Genomic DNA, 12,039 nt, shown 5'->3' with positions numbered 1-12,039 from the left:
CTCTCCCCTCCTGACATTGTATTTCTCTCTCTCGTGCACTATTTCACTCTCTCTCTGACACTGGGGTCTATTTACTAAGCCTTTGATGGAGATAAAGTGGCCGGAATAAAAGTCTCAACCAACCAGCTTCTGTCATTTTTCAAACACAGCCTGTGACATAGCAGTTAGGAGCTGGTTGGCTGGTACTTTATCTCCGTTCACTTTATTTCCATCCAAGGCTTAGTAAAAAGACCCCACTGTCTCTCGCCCTCACTCTCCCTGACACTCTCAGTCACTCCTCTCCCTCTCTCTTGCTCTTTCTACCTCTCTCTTACACATCCTTTCTCTCTCTCTGATGCCCTATCTCTCCCCTCTCATCCCTTCCTGTCTCTTTCTCCATGACCCTCTCTCCCTTGCTCCTCTCTCTTTCTCTCATTCTCTGTTTTTCCATGAAACCCTCCTCTCTCTCTCTCTCTCTCTCTCCCTCTCTTTCTCCCTCCTCTATTTCTTTCTCTCCCTGACACCCTCTTTGTCTCACTCTCCTCGCACTCTTTCTCTTGCTCCCCTAGCAGCATTGTAGTGACAAGGGGAGGGCCCTCTCAAGATTTTGCTATAGGATCCACACAGTTCTAGTTACGCCTCTGCCCCAACCCCACCACAGGAAAAATGCTGTGAGTCCACGGTCAGGGGACAGGGCTTAATGACTCACATTGTGTCATTAAGCCCTGCCTCCTCCATACAACGCCACGATTACAGTAACTTTCTCCCCATCCTGCCTGCTTCACTAGGGAAGAGCGGTATGTGGGAGAGCTGCCTACTCTTCTTTTATAAATGTAAGATATAACACAAATGGGCATACATATTAATTATCAGCTCTTATCCCTGATAATTATAATTTCTTATTATCTTATCACAACAATGAGAAATTAAGGACCACCGGGATTTAACATTACATACATGCAGGCGCAGCGGCTCCAATAGGATCCCATATCTGCAATGTGTTAATAGTAAAATGATTGCTAATGCGATCACTTTACTTCTGGGATTGAAACCTGGCTGATTGACTGCACATGTGTGATCAGTGGTCATTACCAGTGAGGTATCCTAGGGATCCCACTCCCAGAAGGTTTTGTGAGCTGTAGCCCATAGGCTACAATGGTTAAGGGTTAAACTCCAGAATGAGTGGTGAATTTGCCATTTTTGCATTTTTAACCATTCAGTAGCAGAAACATAGAGTTTAAGTATAAAAGCACTGATTACAAAATGTATCAAAATGTAATGGTCATGGCATTCTTGGAACAGTGCGGAATATACAGAACATCAGTACAAGAAGTAAAGGTCATACTGTACTTTGCCCAAGATTGGTGTATTTGTTATACTGTGGGTCAGTGTGATCAGTGCACGCATATACACTGAAGTGGCAGAAGTTTTGCGATAAGTGTCTAGTATCATGTAGGACCCCTGTAGCCTGGGGAAGTGCAGCAACTCAACATGGCAGTAATTCCACAAGTGAACAGAAGACCTCTGGAGAGATGTTGACCCATGCCATTTGGATAGCTTTCCACAGCTTCCTGATATTTATAGGTGCAGGATCATGGGTGCAAGTGGACCTCTCCACCACATCATATAAATCCTCGACTGGGTTCTTGTCGGGCAAACGTGGTGGCCACACCATTCATCGGAATTCTCAGGAATGCTCCTCGAACCAATTCTGAACAACTTGGGAATGATGACACAGTGCATTATCTGGCTGGAATATTCCATCATTGTGGGGTACATGAAGTTCATGAAGGGCTGCAAATGGTCACCACCAAGCACTGCAGCATAGCTGTTACCAATCTGGAATATTCCATCGTTGTGGGGTACATGAAGTTCATGAAGGGCTGCAAATGGTCACCACCAAGCACTGCAGCATAGCTGTTACCAGTCAGTAACATGTTCAGATGGACCAGCGGACTCAATCAAGCCACGTGAACACACTCCACACCATTATGGAGCCAACACCAGCCTGCACGGTGCCTTGTTGCCAACTGGGATCCATGGCATCTTGGGGTCTGCACCACACCCAACCGCTACATCATCCTAAACTAGAACTGTGACTCAGTGGACCACACCACATATTGGCAGTCCTCCAGAGTCCAATTAGGAACTTTGCGACCCCAGGTGAGGCAGTGTGTCTGGTGCCATAGTGTTGACAGGGGCACTCTGGTGGGTTTTCTGCTCCTGTATCTATGGAAACTAAAGAATGCTGCACTGAACTTCTGGATATGCATCTGGTACCTTCTGCACTGAATGTGGGTGTGATTTGAGCTAGTGTCACTTGTCTGTTTCTGGCCAGATCCTACTGGTCACGATCATTATGCATCCGTGGTCAGCCACTGTGCTGTCCATGGTGTCTGGTAATGTCTTCCATGAGGTATTCCCAGAATACATGTCACACCGTATTTCAAGGAATGTTGGATGTCCACACACAACTTCGGAAATGGAATGTCCCATCTGTCGGGCACCCACTATCATGCAACGTTTGAACTCTGGTAATTCACGTTGCCTTGCCATGAGCAGCCTAGACAGTGTTTAGACTGCCTCATGAGTTGTCAGATTACAACCAATGCAAATCTGTTAATTTTCCAAGGCATCACAGTTGTGCCACCTTTATACTGTATACTGCTATGCCATGACTTTTGGTACTTCAGTGTATAAATGATGTATTTCTTGTTTATATATCTGATTTAATATATAGTATGTTCATACACAACTGACTTCTGTAAACACTCCTTATTACAGCACTAATTAAATATGCTTTATAATGTTATAAGTATTGAATGAGTCAGTTTTATAATGTAGTAAGGACTTGGTCTTTGTCATACCTCCCAATGGCCCCGTCTTAGACATGACTGTGCAGAGTTGAGCGTCCTGACCTCTCGTTCCTATTGGGATAGTTTTGTTCTAAGGACAGAAAGTTCGGAGATGTGTACTGTTAATCAGTAGAGCATAACATCATATAGCATATTGCTGTCATTGGTTCGGGATATATCATGTTTTTAAATGACTGTACCCTGTTTTGAGAAAGGGCATTTCAAAGTGCACTTACCACTACCTATAAGTAGTTCTGTGCAAGAGAGACTTACTATTTCAGTTATTCTTTCTTGATTGGTCCACAGTATCTTCTTTGCTGTTGGTACTTCCTGCCTATTGCCTGTGGGAATAATACATCATTTTCAACCAGCATTCTAATAATGTAAGGCCACATGCACACGAGCACCATTTCAATCAGCTAATGATCCGTTACAGTCATACATAGACACGGGTATGTGCACTCTGGGCACATTGTATGCGTTACCTAATGGAAAACAGACCAAAACTGCTCACACTTGCCTCTATGCACTCGTATGCAGGCAACCTGAAAAGGAAGCTGATCATTGAACTTTACTAAGATGACAGAAAAGGGGATTACGAAATGTTAGATTCAAAGGGATAACAAGTTCACTTCAAATGCTTACCTAGATACAGTACATATAAATATTTACTAATGCCTTTCAGTCTAAGCATTCTATTCGGGACAACAGCTGGTTGTATATGGTGCAGTTTCTGCAAATTGCTTATCTAAGTTCTATAAGAAAAGAGAGACAAAGAGATATTATCCCTTACATATCGGAAAATACTACTGAATATAACAAGCTGAGTAATTATACAAGACAAAAAAAGGGGTACATTTACTAAGCAGTGATAAGAGCGGAGAAGTGAGCCAGTGGAGAAGTTGCCCATGGCAACCAATCAGCATTGAAGTAACATCTATAATTTGCATACTATAAAATGATACAGAGCTGCTGATTGGTTGATGGGGAAATTTCTCCACTGGCTCACTTCTCCATTCTTATCACTGCTTAGTAAATGTTCCCCAAATTACCAAGGTAAGCAAACTCTGGACAATACAGCAGCTCAGTCTGATATACAGTATGCAAGAGTCAGTAAATATAGTAAAGCAAAAATGAATATAATAAACCAAAGCCCTGTCTAGCTTCAAATTAGGTGTAGATCAATATAAAGAAAATCTAGAGAATAAATATATAGTGGCTTATGTAATTGTCTGCGAGCTGTTGGTTTTACCTTTTACATGATTTCTGCTGTACAAATACGGGCAGACTCGCCGGGAATTTCCGCAGAGTTTGCAGCTCGCAGGCTATTACATAAGACCCATAGGAAAAATGTACTTGTTAAAAATGGAAAATGTGTAGCATAAGGACAGTACTACAAAATAAGATGCTGACATTTAATTTTTATCTATTTTATGCTTTAAAATACTAAAGGGGATATCCTATTAGTAGCGGTAATTTACCTCTGCTAATAGATTCGCTGGGGGCTATCCTGTTAGCCCTGATGCGGCGTCCCGATCCCCTGTGTTAGCACTTATCAGGGGTTATGCTTGCAAAGCATAATCCTCGATCAGTAGCCACAGAGACCAGTTTTTGTAGCCATATAACTTGGGCCCAGGAACTTATCCCGGATCTCATGTGTTATCGGCCGATAGTGGCTAGTTTACCACAAAGCAAAAATATGCTACAATAGGATAGCCGATATTAGCCCATGTTTACCGTGCAGTAAACTGCCGCCGTCAATAATATTCCACCCTTATTACTGTAAATGCAGATACATTGTAATAGTCTGCAAGGTGCAGGTATTAGTGTTTTAATATTAAATTGAAGTAATTAATTTTAAATTATTGGCGCTCTAAAAAAGCGGCCAGATTGTGAATCACGTCGCTGCCTGCATCTCTCAGGCTATTACATTGACCCCATGAAGTGTTTGCAACACTATGGGGGTAATTCTGAGTTGATCGCAGCAGCAAGTTTGTTAGCAATTGGACAAAACCAAGGGGGTCATACCGAGTTGTTCGCTCGCAAGCTGCTTTTAGCAGCTTTGCACACGCTAAGCCGCCGCCTACTGGGAGTGAATCTTAGCATATTAAAATTGCGAACGAAAGATTAGCAGAATTGCGAATAGACACTTCTTAGCAGTTTCTGAGTAGCTCCACACTTACTCGGCAACTGCGATCAGTTCAGTGCTTGTCGTTCCTGGTTTGACATCACAAACACACCCAGCGTTCGCCCAGACACTCCTCCGTTTCTCCAGCCACTTCCGCGTTTTTCCCAGAAACGGTAGCGTTTTTTCGCACACTCCCATAAAACGGCCAGTTTCCGCCCAGAAACACCCACTTAATGTCAATCACATTACGATCACCAGAACGAAGAAAAAACCTCGTAATGCCGTGAGTAAAATTCCTAACTGCATAGCAAATTTACTTGGCGCAGTCGCACTGCGGACATTGCGCATGCGCATTAGCGACTATTCGCTCCGTTGCGACAAAAAAATAACGAGCGAACAACTCGGAATGACCCCCCATGTGCACTGCAGAGTGGACAGATATAATATGTGCAGAGAGAGTTAGATTTGGGTGGGTTATTTTGTTTCTGTGCAGGGTAAATACTGGCTGCTTTATTTTTACACTGCAATTTAGATTTCAGTTTGAATACACCCCACCCAAATCTAACTCTCTCTGCACATGTTATATCTGCCCCTTCTGCAGTGCACATTGGGGATCACTCCGAGTTGATCGCTAGCTGCCGTTGTTCGCAGCGCAGCGATCAGGCAAAAATGTGGCATTTCTGCGCATGCGTACGGGCCGCAGTGCGCACACGCGACATACTTTCACAAAAAACTATGCAGTTTTACACAAGGGCGAGCGACTCTTTTCCGTCGCTCTGTTGATTGGTGAGTGATGGACAGGAAGTGGGTGTTTCTGGGTAACTGACCGTTTTCCGGGAGTGTGCTAAAAAAACGCAGGCGTGTCAGGTAAAAACGCAGGCGTTCCTGGGGAAATGGGGGAGTGGCTGGCCGAACGCAGGGCGTGTTTGTGACGTCAAAGCAGGAACTAAACTGACTGGAGTGATCGCAAGGAAGGAGTAGGTCTGCAGCTACTCTGAAACTGCTTGAAAAAAAATCAGCACTGTTCTGCTAACCTTTCGTTCGCACTTCTGCTAAGCTAAGATACACTCCCAGAGGGCGGCAGCTTAGCGTTTGCACTGATGCTAAAAACAGCTAGCGAGCGATCAACTCGGAATGAGGGCCATGGTTTTGCCCAACTGCTAACAAATTTGCTGCTGCAATCAACTCAGAATTAGGCCCAATGTGCTGTATGTTTACATACATAATACATATTGTGCTCGTCTTTTTCTCATGGATTTTTAAGTAGTGTAGAGTTTCTCCACAAGGTGTGTTTTGGGGATTTCCTTTATGTTGCGGTGGATATCCCACTGAGAAATCTGCAGAGTGTGATTTGATGGACTTATTTCATGAGAGGGTTGAAAATAATATTATACAGTTTCTGAACATTTTTCCTTGAAGTTTATTCCGTCTTAATGGTCCAAACACACTGGGCGTTTTTCCCCAGTGTGTATGCTGGGCGATGATGTGAACATCGCTGGCAGGAAAAACGCTCAGTGCATACACACTGAGTGATTTTCCTTATGCCCAGCGATGTTCATGGGGGGTGAACCACTTTCCACAGTAGGAGACTGTGAAAAGTGGTTCACTCGGCTGGTGAAACAGCCCGACGGACGGCGGAGGCCAGCGATGATGCAGGAGCGCGCATCAGCGCTCACCGCTCATCACCCGGCCATACACACTGGCCGAGTTTGAGCTCAAAGTAGCTCAAAACGCCAAAAGTCAGCTACTTTGAGCTCAAAATCGGCTAGTGTGTATGGGCCTTAATAGTGGATTATAAATATAGGGATAAGGCAAACAGCTAAATAGGGTGAATCAATGTGAAAAGAAACAGATTTATAATATGAGAGCAATTATCTCCTGCGAAGTTTGACATCACATCCGTCATTTTGGCATAGTAGATATCCTGGACAATAAAGTGGATGCATACTTAAACCGTAACTCATGTCACTGGCCTGTCACTGACCCGTGCAGAGAAAGTCAGTATACTGTAGTCGTTTTCACTGAGTGTAGGTGGTGAAAAAACACTAACTGGTTGGACATATGGGGGATTACTTAAGCTGGCCATACACTAGGATGATATCGGGTACGAATGCACGATTTGGACACGTCGAACGATGCATCATGTGCAAATCGAGCAGCATTTGTGTACGATGCGACGAGCGTTCCCGCCGGTTGAACGTATGCTGCACATATGATGAAGCGATTTGGGTAGCAGTATTTGCAATCCTTTTGATTGCATGCTGGGTGCTGCTCAGCATGCTTTCTGCTGCCCCCCCCCCTCCCCCCTCCTTGAGCACGCTGAAATTGCAGTTGCACCACACTTTCAACGTGATCATTTTTGGAACGTCACACTCAGCCGACCCGATCACGCCTACGCCCCAGTTCGACTACCGCCTCCCCCGTTTTTATGCCCCGCTCTGTCTCCGCCTATGATATGGAGCGTTGCCACCGCCCCGCGAACGCCTCTGCCTGATTGACAGTCAGAGTCATTCGCATTTTCTGCGGCCTGACCGCAGTAAATGCGGGCGCATGCACAGGACAAGCCCTTTGCATGCTCTCGATCATAAAAATTCCGGTTGGATTGCTATTTGCGATCAAACCTGAATTATAGCCCCAAAGTCTGACCTTACGATATTGTACGCCGGGGAGCTGCAGGGGGAAATCGGGGACGAATCGCATCTAATGCTGCTTTTCCTGATTTGTGGCCAGCGTTAGATGTAGAATTGGGGCCATTGACTGAGGAAAACATGACATTTTCCATATGCGCCTATATTCAGCATATGATGAAGTTAATAAAATGACATGTATTTGAGACATTACAGTAGTGACAATATTGTTATTCTTCTATATGAAGTACATAGCTACCAGACAAAAACTACAATTGCAGAAAGCTTTATTTATGGCCCTTTTACTGTAAAACGTAGTATGGTATGCTCTTCGTGAGAAGGCAAAGTAAACACTACAGTCACGGATAAGACAAGATATCAAGGTCTGATATACGCTGTAGTTATAAAACTCAATTGTGAATGTTGTTGTGGTAACTTTACCTTAAAAGAATCACCGTGTGATTTATGACCCAGCAGCAGAGCATATTAAGCATTGAGTAGCAAGGTCATCCACCTACAACCTGACAGCTTTTCTTTAGTATGTCTGTGTCGGACAGAACAGAAAAAAAGAATATGTCATTTCCATAGTGCTTTACACACTCCTTTTGCTTTTAAGAAATTAACTTTATTATGGAGGGGATATGGTCATTAGGTCGACCACACTTAGGTCGACCACTATTGGTCGACATGCATTAGGTCGACATGGTCACTAGGTCGACATGGAAAAAGGTCAACATCCGTTTTTCAATTTTTATTTTTTTCATATTTTGAACTTTTTCATACTTTACCATCCACGTGGACTACGATTAGGAATAGTAACCTGTGCCGAGCGCAGCAGTAGTGGAGCGAGGTACCTTGCCCGAAGCATGGCGAGCAAACGCGGTGCACTGATTGGGGTTCCCCGTTACTTTACGATGAAAATGACACCAAAAAGTAAACAAACTCATGTCAACCCTTTTCCATGGCGACCTTGTTCATATCGACCTAATGACTGTGTCGACCTATTTCAGGTGTCGACTTAGTCACCGTCGACCAATAGTGGTCGACATAATGACTGTCGACCTAATGCATATCGACCCTATGACCCATACCTTTATGGAGATTATTTACTGAAACTGATAACACTGGTAATGATATTAGCATGGAAACAGTGCATGTTAGCGAGCCAACTGGCTTAATTTTGGTTCAAATTTGAGGGCTCCGTCCTGACAACATGATTGGGACTGCATATTCCCTATGGGACTTGCATTTGTCAGGTACAGTATGTCTATTCACTGCTGCACTGCATAGTAGAGCATCTACTACTTTTGTGAACAACAGTAATACTGTCACTGAATGCAGTTTGATGCTCCCATCCATTATACAGACAAGTCCCCTCTTTGACATTGCCTCTCAGTTGTGGAGGTATCAGTGCTCAAAGTGTGCTGGTATAAAATGTTATGTCATACTGGCAATTTACTTTGGCTGCTGGCACTGGAACTGTCACTGTCCCAGCGCCTCTCAACAAGCAGCTTTGAAGTCTGTTTGGCACCTGTTGTGAGCTAATCACAGCTCAAGGACCAGCGGCCAATCAGGGGCGGTCAGCTGCATTTTTAATTTGGCATCAGCTGCGAGCCAGTAATGGCTTGCGGACTGGCAGCCAATCAGGGGCGTTTGTGTGGCTGGCTCTCAGCCGGAGCCAAATTCAAAATGTTGAAGAGGGTAAAGCAGCTGTGCAGGGAGGGGAGGTACGTTGTGCTGTGAGGGCAGAGGGGTACTGTACTGTTAGGGGAGGTGTGCTGTGAAGCAGCTGTGCTGTGAGGGGAGGCGTGCTTTGAGGAGAAGTGTGCTGTAAGGGAGGTGTGATGTGGGGAATGCTGTGCTTTAGAGGAGAGGTGAGGGATGCTGTGTTGTAATGGGTGAGTTGTGCTGTGAAAGGTTCTGTGCTGTTAGGTCAAGGTAGCTGTGCTGTGATGGGAGAGGTGCTGAGCGGATAACTTTAATGGGTAAGGAGTGCTGTACTGTAATGAGTAGGGGGTGCTGTGCTGTGATGGGAGAGGAGCTGAGAGGAGAGCTGTAATGGGTATGGAGTGCTGTACTGTAATGAGTAAGGGGTGCTGTGCTGTGATGGGAGAGGAGCTGAAAGGAGAGCTGTAATGGGCAAGGAGTGCTGTACTGTAATGAGTAGGGGGTACTGTGTTGTGATGGGAGAGGAGCTGAGAGGAGAGCTGTAATGGGTAAGGAGTGCTGTACTGTAATGAGTAGGGGGTGCTGTGCTGTGATGGGTGAGGAGCTGAGAGGAGAGCTGTAATGGGTATGGAGTGCTGTACTGTAATGAGTAGGAGGTGCTGTGCTGTGATGGGAGAGGAGTTGAGAGCAGAGCTGTAATGGGTAAGGAGTGCTGTACTGTAATGAGTATGGGGTGCTGTGCTGTGATGGGAGAGGAGCTGAGAGGAGAGCTGTAATGGGTATGGAGTGCTGTACTGTAATGAGTAGGAGGTGCTGTGCTGTGATGGGAGAGGAGTTGAGAGCAGAGCTGTAATGGGTAAGGAGTGCTGTACTGTAATGAGTAAGGGGTGCTGTGCTATGATGGGAGAGAAGCTGAGAGGAGAGCTCTAATGGGTATGGAGTACTGTACTGTAATGAGTAGGGGGTGCTGTGCTATGATGGGAGAGGAGCTGAGAGGAGAGCTGTAATGGGTAAGGAGTGCTATACTGTAATGAGTAGGGAGTGCTGTGCTGTGATGGGAGAGGAGCTGAGAGGAGAGCTGTAATGGGTAAGGAGTGCTGTACTGTAATGAGTAGGGGGTGCTGTGCTGTGATGGGAGAGGAGCTGAGAGGAGAGCTGTAATGGGTAAGGAGTGCTGTACTGTAATGAATAAGGGGTGCTGTGCTATGATGGGAGAGGAGCAGAGATAGAGGAAAGAAAACCTTCCGAAGAAAAGAAGAAGCCCAGATGAAAGAAGAGGAGGCGTTGCTGTCCAGGACCATATGACCAAATCAAGAAGCTGAGGATCAGAGAGAACTACATTAAGCTCCCCACTGCGGGTAAGGTAAGCAGCTTCTTATTTAACTTTTCCTAGACCACCAGGATTGTCGAGCAACAGGCCCGTGGATGCAGTCAGGCCTGAGACCTGTGGTGCAATAAGGCAGGCAGGTAGTCCGTGCCCCTGATAAGTGACCCTGAGTATTGGACCCAGGTCACTGTGTCTTTTGAAGTGGGGGGTGGGGAAATATCTGAGGGGCTCAAGCCTTTGGCCTGCGTAAATAAAGTCCCACTGATACCCACACTTCAAAATTTCATCTTCTACCACTGAGTATTACCAATTTGGCCTAAAATAGCCATATTGCGTGATGAAAGTGTGGCAAGCATAACTTTTTGTTTTTACACCAAAAATATAAGTTTATGTCAATCATATTAACTTATGGTAAGATGGTCTGTTTTTCTTGGACACTGTAAAGAATCTACTGCATTTTGTAGCAGTACTGTATGTCACCCCAGTCAATTTTCCTCTTGAATTAATACACATATTTGTTTTTTTATTTTAGTAATATTACAAAGATAACTGAAAATATTGTCATGTGTAATGCATTTAGTAAGCAATAAATATATGTTATGTAAATCATTTCATATTATTATGTAATCAAAATTGCTTGTTTTCCTTTACAAAAAGAAAATATATGAATTAATATTTTGAAAGTATAAGAATTAACATCACAAATAATTATAAGTCTAACGAAAACAACTAGTGGCGAAAACACATACAGTAGATTTGCAAACTTATCACAGCATTTTCGTATGAAAAAAATAGGGGGCTTATTGGATAGCCCAAAAAAATATTTTGCAAAAAATGGGGGGAAAACTCCAGTTTCTTGCCCCCGAAAAAATATTGTAAGCAATTGAACTCCTCCTATATATATATGACAGAATATATATATATATATATATATATATATATATATACACACATTTATGCAGACACAGTCCTTCTGTATACTTGCTTCGTGGTTGGAGTATATACAGTTTTTGTATGGGAAAGGCACCAGAGTAAGCTGCCATTACTATCGTTGAGTACTTCTGTTCAGGAATTACTGTCATGTGACCCAATAAGAAATATGTGTGTGCTTGTTGTCTGTTACAACTTAGTTATGCTACTTGTATACCATAAATATATAAGCTTGTACATGTTTTTAAACTGCTGTGAATCGCATAACAGATAATAATAATTATTTATTATTCATTCATTATTCATGGGTTAGCTGAAATGCAAGTTCCAATTCAAATAATGTTCTAATTATCAATTGAAATGTAATTTTATTGTTTAAATATGTGCCTTAAAAAAGTACATTGGACATAGGTGAATGTTTCAGTGTTAAGATTTGGGGTACAGAACACCAAAGACACATCAAGAAGAAGGATGGTCTAGACGGAGAAGTAACAATGTTTGTTCTAAGAACTTTTACACATTTCT

At 43.7% G+C, this 12,039-nt stretch overlaps 1 protein-coding gene across 10 annotated transcripts in view; it reads left to right on the top strand.

Annotated features, from left to right (window-relative positions):
- The window catches only part of SLC4A4 (solute carrier family 4 member 4), a 393,000-nt gene that overhangs the window by 368,899 nt on the left and 12,062 nt on the right, over nucleotides 1-12,039 (top strand). The gene's annotated exons all lie outside the window — the stretch shown is intronic.

The sequence above is a fragment of the Pseudophryne corroboree genome, chromosome 1 (genome assembly GCF_028390025.1).
Source record: "Pseudophryne corroboree isolate aPseCor3 chromosome 1, aPseCor3.hap2, whole genome shotgun sequence".
NCBI classification, from domain to species: Eukaryota; Metazoa; Chordata; class Amphibia; order Anura; family Myobatrachidae; genus Pseudophryne; species Pseudophryne corroboree.
Note: the sequence above shows the minus strand (reverse complement) of the source record. Positions and strands in the feature narration are given on the sequence as shown.